Source organism: Festucalex cinctus, chromosome 10 (genome assembly GCF_051991245.1).
Source record: "Festucalex cinctus isolate MCC-2025b chromosome 10, RoL_Fcin_1.0, whole genome shotgun sequence".
In the NCBI taxonomy this organism is placed as follows: domain Eukaryota; kingdom Metazoa; phylum Chordata; class Actinopteri; order Syngnathiformes; family Syngnathidae; genus Festucalex; species Festucalex cinctus.
The window spans coordinates 2,747,633-2,757,500 of NC_135420.1; the positions used below are offsets into that span (position 1 = coordinate 2,747,633).

The following is a 9,868-nucleotide window of genomic DNA, read 5'->3' on the forward strand; positions in this document are numbered from 1 at the left end:
TGCTATTGAGCCATTTATTACAAATTGCACAACAAATCTCTAAAATATTCATGTTCTTGAGAGGTCTGATCTGTGTGCAAAGTTTTGAGTTTTCGCTCGTTTAGACAAAAAAAAAAAAAGCAGCATTTTACTTGGCAAATAATGCATCGCTATGGCAACGGCTTGCGACAAAATAAAAAAAACTTTCGATAACTTTGCATCTTAAACATCTTAAGATGAAACACACCAAGTTGGAAGACAGTCGGAGAAATTTCGTAGGAGTTCGTTGAAGTGTGACCCCTAAAAAAGGCGTAAATCAAAATGCCGGACTTCCTGTTTAGTTTAGCATATGGTTCTAAGAGACTTTTTTGTACATCGCTGGCTCTTATGTATGCCTCCAAATTATCATAGCGCTAGGTGAAACGTACAACCGGGAATGCTTCGTTAAAGAGGAGTTTTTTTTAGCTCAAAATGTGATGCCCGGCCCCTACGCGACTTCCGGTTGGGTTTAGCACATGGCACCAAGAGACTTTTTTGTACATCGTGGGCTGTTACATTTGTCTCCAAATTTTCGTAGCTCTAGCTGCTTCGTACAACTGGGAATGCTTCATTAAGAAGGAATTTTTTCCTTTGCAAACTGTGCATGCCACGGCAACAGCTTGCGACGAAATAAAAAGCTTTCAATAACTTTTCATCTTCAACATCTTAAGATGAATCACACCAAGTTTGGAGATGATCGGATAAACTCTGTAGGAGGAGTTCGTTAAAATAAGACCCCTATGAAATGGCCCAAAAAATGGCAACACTTTCCAAAGTAAATCAAAATGGCGGACTTCCTGTTCGGTTTAGCATATGGTTCAAAAAGAGTTTTTTGTACCTTGGTGAAATGTACAGCCGGGAATGCTTCATTAAGTAAGAATTTTGAAACACAAAATTTGATGCCTCGCCTCTGGCGGACTTCCTGTTAGGTTTAGCATATGGCACCAACAGGCTTTTTTGTAGATCATAGTCTGTTACATATGTGTACCAATTTACGTAGCCCTCGATTAAACGTACAACCGGGAATGCTTCGTTAAAGAGGAGTTTTTTAGCTCACAATGTGATGCCCGGCCCCTGGGGGACTTCCTGTTGGGTTTAGCACATAGCACCAAGAGACTTTTTTGTACATTGTGGGCTGTTACATATGTCTACAAATTTTCGTAGCTCTAGCTGCTTCGTACAACTGGGAATTCTTCATTAAGAAGAATTTTTTTTCTTAGGCAAACAAGTGCATGCCACGGCAACAGCGTGCGACGAAATAAAAAGCTTTCAATAACTTTTCATCTTCAACATCTTAAGATGAATCACACCAAGTTTGAAGATGATGGGATAAACTCTGTAGGAGGAGTTCGTTAAAATAAGACCCCTATAAAATGGCCAAAAAAATGGCAACACGTTCCAAAGTAAATCAAAATGGTGGACTTTCTGTTAGGTTTAGCACATGGTTCAAAAAGAGTTTTTTGTACCTTGAGGGCTGTTACATATGTCTTCAAATTTTGGTAACTCTAGGTGAAACGTACAGCCGGGAATGCTTCTTTAATTAAGAATTTTGAAACGCAAAATTAGATGCCCCGCCTCTGGCGGATTTCCTGTTGGGTTTAGCATATGGCACCAACAGACTTTTTTGTAGATCATAGTCTGTTAGATATGTGTACCAATTTTCGTAGCTCTAGGTTAAACGTACAACCGGCAATACTACGTTAAGTAAGAATTTTGAAACTCTAAATTTGATGCCCCGCCGCCGTCATATAGTATGTCAAAAACTTTAGATTTTTTACCATGGTGTTGTCCCAGGTGTTGAGATGGTACATCCCAAGATTGAACTCAATCGGGTTAACCGTGTAGGAGAAGTGGGCAAAAGTATGACCCCTGTAAATGTGCAAAAATGGGCCAAAATTGGACATTCAAATGATCATACCTCACTTCCTGTCTATTTTAGGGTACAACTATCAAAGAGGTTTTTGTTCATCTGGATGTGCTACAGGTGCCACACAATTTTCGTAGCCGTAGGACAATCGTAGCGGGACAGGGATCCGTTAAACCTATGTAGGTGGCGCTACAGAGCCATTTTTCTGTTATCATGTATGGCGACTTTAAAATATCAAATTTTTCGCCAGGCCTGGGTGAGTTTTCGTTCACGTTTAGTGTCTCAAAAATGCGATTGTTTGCGGAGAAGAAGAAGAATAATAATAAGAAGAATTCCTACAAAAACAATAGGGCCTCGCAGCGGCACCGCCGCCGGTGCCGCCGCTGCTCGGGCCCTAATAAGAATAACGGGAATGGTGTAGAATAGGCCTCCAGCCTTCACACAATAATATCCCGAGCGACAAAGCGGTGCAAAACCCTCAGTTATTTATCTCTTTTTTTTTTTCTTTTTTTTTTTTCCCTTTTGTTAGGATTATTATGTATATATTATTCCATATTTTCTCTTTTATTGCATAGAGTTAATTTTAAAGCATATACTCAGTACTTCACTATCAGTTTGGGTTGCTGTATGTGTATTCAACCTAAGGACGTCTGGAATGCGGGAATGAAGAACTTCACACCAGGACAGGAGACAGCATTCAAGGATTAGTGATCAAAGGATGTCTTCTGTGTTAATGACTATTGTATTTGTGATGCCACAACGCTGCTATTTCTCCGCCTCTTTTTGTGACCATTTGTTAGCGAACTCCATGAAAAGACAAGAAATGTGAATGTGTGTCAGAATGGGCCAGAGGATTGTGACCAGCACACATCTCTTGCTCATCTCTCCTTGTACAAGTAAAGGCCTTGTTTTTTCTCATTTTAATGTCTGTCTCCTCATTTGTGCAGTTTAAAAATGTCATAGATGGTGTTTAAACCTGACATTTATTTGGTCCTTCGAAGAGCCGGAAGCCAAGATGCCTAAGGATTCCAGCGGGTGTGGTGGACTCCAGAAAGACCATGGCCATGGCACAGGCTCCCTAGAGTGAGCCTAAGATCCTTTTTGAGGACTGGAAATTCTACCCGCCAGCTGGGATCTACAGGCTGATGGCTTTCCGATGGAGAGAAGACATCTGGGTGAGAAAAAGTTTACTTTCCGGGGGAAAGTGTGAATGAATGTCGACGTAAAATCTGCGCGAAGGTACTGTCGCAGCCTGCACGAAGGTACTGTGTGGGAGGAAAAACCTTGTGAATACTAGTCAATGGCAAGTGAAGGGAACGGAGCCCAGTAACGTCCGTGTAAAGAGACGATGGCGGAGTCGTGTACGTACTTAAATTCCGTGTAATGCTGGAAAAGGCCTTGTGTGAGTGTGTGAAGTGAATGGAAGTATAGTGTCACTTGATACTTACTTCATTTTAAACAAACAGGATTGTAAGTGACAACTCATTGTGGAAGCAAAGGCAAGAATTCTCCGCCCTGTCGGGTAGAAGCTTGAGAATTACCACAATGAGAAATTTCTTGTCACCCTGTTATTCGAACATATCAGTCCTTAGGAAACTCTAGGTTCGCGGACTGTACCAAATTCATATAAAATGGGGGAAAATAAACAGTAAAAGTGAGCTACAAGATGAACTATCCAGTAAGGATTGGAAGTTCATAGAAAAATTAGATCCATCTAAAATATAGCATTGAAATACGTGGATTACAAGATATACTTTTGCTGGCCAGCTTAATTTACAATAGTAAAAATAATAACAATAATAATGGTAATCCACTACAATATTAAATAAGGAATAAAATGAAATGGAAAGTTGGAGCTTTAACAGCCTAATGATATCGAGGCATCTGTAAAAGTGTATGTGTGTGGCTTCTCACTGTGTTTGTCTCTGTGAGCTCTTGTGTATGTGGCTGTGTGTCATATTGTCTAAAGATGACGGCTAAAAGGGTTTAAATTGTGTATAAGGGGTTGTTAGATCGTGTCTAACATAACTATGTTAAAACGGTGAAATTGAGAAATTTTGTTCTGTATTCAAATATGAGGTGCGCGGACCAAAAAGTGGTCCCACAAGGGGTCATCACCCAGTCCTCAGGTGAAAATTGTGTGTTTTTGTTTTTGGATGGTAAAGCTAATTGTTTGAGAGTGAGTTAAGTAGGTGATTGATGACAAGTTGTTGAACTTTTGGCAGGAAAAAAAATCCTTTTTGTTGGATTGTTTTGAGCATGGGAAATGATAAAAGTAAGAGAGAAACGTGAAAGTAGAATTGTGATGGTAGAATTAGAACAACTGGACAAAGAGAAGATGAATTAGTGGATGATTTTAAAGTGGGATTTGTGAAGTGTTAGAACAAGTTGTGGTGGTGTAGATGATGATAAGACAGGTAGGAAGTGTAATGTTAGAGGACACTGAGTTAAGAAATTACCCTCAAAAGTACAAAATAGACAGTTTAAAATGATTAGAGGATTTAGAAAAACACAGAACCGGTAAAGGACTGCTGTTTTAGTCATATAAATGAACTAATATGATTTTTATGGAAAATTGACAGTGATAGGAAGCAATGTAAGTAAGAACTTAGCCAATAGTTGTTACACACACAATCACCAGAAGAAATTAACCATATTTTTTATAACTATTATCGAAATCTATACTCAGAAATTAATAGACCTAACCCTGAACATATTGAGGTATTCCTAAAGAGCTTAAATATACCTCAGTTATCTACTGAACATAAAGATATTCTAGATGCCCCGCTTACTATAGATGAGTTGTATCGTGCTTTAGACAGTATGCCTAATGGCATAGCACCTGGTCCAGACGGCTTCATATATATATATATATATATATGACACATATATATATATATATATATATATATATATATTATTACTACAAGGATATTGTGAATGTCCCACAATACCCTCTCAAGCAATTCGAAATTGTTTGGGTACATTTGGGAAGTCAGATTTTGACTTGCATGGACAAAATTCTTTTATGGCATGATAGAATATTGAGCTGTGAAATGAAAACCAGCAACAGCTAAAAAGAAAAAAAAGAAAGAAGAAATTGGAGATTGATGTAAATAAAGGTATATTACACTTTTGTGCAACAAGGGTGTAATATTTAGATTGTTTTGATTGTAAAGTGGTTATGATGGAGACCCAATGATAAACAAAGTAATTTTGTCGGCCCTAAGATTTGAAACAAATTATAAAATGATATTTAAATTCCTGAGTGAAATTGTGACCTGTTATGAACTTTTGATGTTTGTGATTATGCTGTTTTAAAACGAAAACACCCACAGGTTGATTTGGCTGTGCAATTATACATGAATTGGGTGGATAATTATGCTAGCAATGTTACTACTGAAATTGAATTGAGATACTGATAACAACGACAATGTTTTGACAAATTTTAATAGATAGATGAATGTGAAAAATGCAGTTTGTGATTTAAATTGAACAATGATAGTAGTGGCTTTACGAAGATATTGGAAGGCCATTTGAACAGACAATTGATTGCTGACATGGTTATGAGTTTGTTTAGAATGCATGAAGTAGAATTTAAGCCAGTATTTTTATTATTTGTTAACAAGATGATTGATATTCATGGTGGCTTTATTATTAACTACATATAGCTTTGGGAAAGATGTGTCACATTTAAAATTGATTATATGGTTGTAAACAATATAAGATGTAGTATGATACAATTAGTTTTGAAGAAATGCCAGACTATGACAATGCTATGGGCGGATTATAATGTTCTACCCCTCCAAGACATGTGAACTACAGTGTTCTTTCGCAAATTAGGGCCAGAGCGGTGAAGGCTACAGCGTCCCTATTTATTTTAAATTCCATAGTTGTTTAAAAAAAAAAAAAAAAAAGTGCTGATTTTGTGGATTTTTGTACAACTGTGTAATTTTTTGAGAATGGGAAAATGACTGAATGAAGGTTAACCCACTGATATACGAGGGAACACTGTAGTGGAAAAAAAAAAAGGAAAAATGAAAACCTTTTGTAAATATTATGAAATTATTTTAAATTGCATGCGGCATAAGATTATATGAAGTGGGTTGGATAATGATTTTGAGTTGTGAGCCATAAAGATGTCTCAAAAGGGGGGAGTTGGTAACAATACTGCAATACCGCATATAAATTTTATATTTTTAATTTTTTATGTTTTTACGTTTTTGGAATTTTGTTTTAGAATTTTGTTATACATGGAATTGATGTTTCTAATATTCTACAATTTCTGTTAGTGGCTATGGATTTTATGGAATTGAACAAAAAGTAAGACAATGTCAATATTAACAAGTACTGATTGATGGTCTTAAAAAATGTAACAATGAGTTGAAATTGTTCCAGAAAAACAACTGGATGTTATTATTATGGCAGAAGCATTGTGTGAATAGATAATGTCTATATGACGTACTAGTTATTTGGAGTAATGAATGAAAGTCACTTTATATGTTACATTGTTAAGGGAAAAAGAAAAACGAGAGAAAAATACATGATCAAAGCATGGAGATAAGATAATTGATGATTAAGTAATTTGGGAAATTGTAAAAGGAATAAGACAGTTAAGCTCGTTTGAAATTTCGTGTGGTGGACCATTTAAATTTGCCTATTGTAATGACCTGTTAAGACATACAGATGAAAGAAATTGATTTAAGTGACTATATGAGAAGATTGTTTAAATGATAAGGAAGTGAAAATGTTTAATCGAATGCCAGATGACTCTCTATCTCAGCAGGAAGGCAAGCCTCCCATCAAGGGTAGTGACTGACTTTGATTAAAGGTCCAGCCTAAGGTGGGAAGGCCCTTGTAAGTGTTGTTGGCCCCGAAGGTTGTGAAGATCGCTGAACGACTCTCCTAGATTCACCTATCACATGGCACAAAACAGGTACCATTGACTAACAGCTTGCCAGGTTGCGGAGCGAAGCCTGACTGAAGTGAGGTCAGAGGAGAAACAAGCAGCTTGACTCGCTGTGAAAAAGTCTGACCAAGTAAGTCAGTGAAGACTTTGGGAGCACATTGTTGGCTACCCTCAAAGTTCCCCCAACCGCTGCGAAGTCCAGGACCTGTCTATTGTGCATGATGTGTCAGAAGGGACAATTCAAGGAGACGAGTCCCTTTCCTGAATCGAATGGAGAGTAAGATGCGATCAGACAGTTGGGGCTGTCTTTTTGATTTTTGATGTTTGTTTTTGTGGCCATCTTGAAGAGGAAGAGAGACAGATGGTTGAATTATTAATGCTGAGAATTACATACAGAAACATTGGACATTGCGCACACTGGATTTTAAACATTGGATAATGTACACACATTAGAGCAACAACACATTGATTGCACTTTAAAGACGATACGTTGAATTATATTGTGCTTATGATAATTTTACTAATATGGCGTTTTGTGATGGAAAGAGAAATGTTACGTCATGCTCTATGTGATAGTGTTGACAAAGGACTTATTTGTGTAATGGGAAAAATTTGTGTTATGCACTGTGATGGTGATGTTTTGCTTATTTAACAAATACATGGTATGAGACTTTGAGTAAATATGTAATAACAGGAGGGAAATGTTAGGATTATTATGTATATATTATTCCATATTTTCTCTTTTATTGCATAGAGTTAATTTTAAAGCATATACTCAGTACTTCACTATCAGTTTGGGTTGCTGTATGTGTATTCAACCTAAGGTCTGGAATGCGGGAATGAAGAACTTCACACCAGGACAGGAGACAGCATTCAAGGATTAGTGATCAAAGGATGTCTTCTGTGTTAATGACTATTGTATTTGTGATGCCACAACGCTGCTATTTCTCCGCCTCTTTTTGTGACAATTTGTTAGCGAACTCCATGAAAAGACAAGAAATGTGAATGTGTGTCAGAATGGGCCAGAGGATTGTGACCAGCACACATCTCTTGCTCATCTCTCCTTGTACAAGTAAAGGCCTTGTTTTTTCTCATTTTAATGTCTGTCTCCTCATTTGTGCAGTTTAAAAATGTCATAGATGGTGTTTAAACCTGACACCTTTGGATCCATGGCTCATCACACAGCCGCCGGTTTATTTACAACAACCGCTTGCCTGGCATCCCGCCCTGCTGATAGAAACATGTGTCGCAGGCTATGACGTAAATCTTCGTTGACATGTTGAAATTTAATATTTATTCTCCACATTTTTACAGCATTGGAAAAATTTAAGAATGTTTGTGTCATGTTTGTCCTCCTTCAGAAACCATATTAAAACAAAAAATATATTTCTCTTCCCCATCTTTTTTCCATTTTCAAACATTTTTGAAAAATCTCCAAGGAGCCACTAGGGCGGTGCTAAAGAGTCGCATGCGGCTCCAGAGCTGCGGGTTGCCGACCCCCGACCTGGAAGGACTGTGGATCACATGTCCACATCCTGCATTTGTGGTGCAACGTCAACTTTGCCAACGTCAGCCACATCCAGATGCCGGAATACTGTTTGCCCTGTCAAATTCTCTATGGTGAACTCTCCTCTGGAGAAGAAGAAACGATTCAAGGACCATCTGCATGCTGTCCTGAAGAAACAATGTCCAAAGTTCTCATCTGGAGACCACGGCCACTAATCGAGAGTCGCCACCCGTCGCTATGCCGTCAACACCTTCAAACGTGAGCGCACACGTGCCCGTCAGGAGCACCACCAACACAGGCACGAGCGCTTGGAGAGCCAAATTTATCCTGGTGTTGGCATCCTCTGCCCCACTTGTTGCCAGAGGTGCACCTCTGAGTTTGGGCTTCCCTCTCAACTTCGAAGCAACAGGCGGCGCAACAATACTTCTTAACTCTTTTCTTCCTCCTCTGGACCTCCTCTGTCAACCCATGTCTTTGCCACTTTTCCCCTAGACTGGTTCCACAACAAGTAATCCTTGTTTTCGTCTACATTTCACCTTTTCAGGGCTGAAGCGGTTACAATGGAACCATATTTTAGAACCATCTCATAGGTGGTTCTGCAGTGCCAGTCATCTGGGGCCCAGAAGGGCTGTGTTTCCACTGTCACTTGATTGTCCGATTCCGTGGAGCACACACTCATTTCCTGGTTTTACGAGAGCGAGGCAGAGGCGCCCGCCGTCTGTCACCAAAGTCTAAAATATAGCATAGATAATAAATATAATAGTGTTTTACAACAATGCTAAACTATATTTAAAATGTAATATTTACTAGTGGATGAATTTTTAATGACTGTGGTTTAAAAAAAAATAATCGCAAGTGCACACACCACTCGCCGGGTCGTGTGTTCCCATTCACTTGAACAAGAGCTCCAGCCGCGAGCCCAGAGCCTCATCGGTACCCCGGCCCATGGTCATGGCTCCTCTGGTCTACGCCTTGGGGATGGAGGCTTTGGTGGTCGCCGGAGGGCTTCGGATGAGAGTGAGGACGACGAGCTGTTGACTCGGAGAGGTAACCAAATGAATGACACTGAGCTCTCCAGTCAAGATGGATGAGGGCTCGCACCGAGCTTCGCGTCCTGGTCGTGAAATCATGAACCAACATTTCATCCTTGGTGGTCCATTAAATTGGAAATATGGTCCAGTGTTGACGTTAAATGCAAAATGTTTGTACTGTATATATTGTGTATTTTTTTTCTTGATGCTGGCCATCCGGCAGGCGTGTCGTTGGTTTATGAAACCAAGAAATAGCTTTTTCGTCTATACATAAAATCTTCTGTGATTTTGATGAGCTGTACTTTGCGACGTCGCCACATCAAGCCACAGCAATTCTTATCTTGAATCCCGGCATAAAAAGTGGCCGAAATTTGAAATGTTATGGGAGAACCGCACATGCTGCGAGTGTGCAAGCTTGGACAGTTCAATTGATCCTGCCCCCATCCTGCCAGGCGCCCATTGCAACAGGAATGCAATGGAGGGCGTCTGGTGTGGTGTCGTGCCGTTCAGGTCTAGTGTAAAAGTGGCTAGTGTCT

At 39.2% G+C, this 9,868-nt stretch overlaps 1 protein-coding gene across 3 annotated transcripts in view; it reads right to left on the reverse strand.

The window, feature by feature from the left end:
* The window catches only part of kifap3a (kinesin-associated protein 3a), a 292,502-nt gene that overhangs the window by 157,598 nt on the left and 125,036 nt on the right, over window positions 1-9,868 (reverse strand). The gene's annotated exons all lie outside the window — the stretch shown is intronic.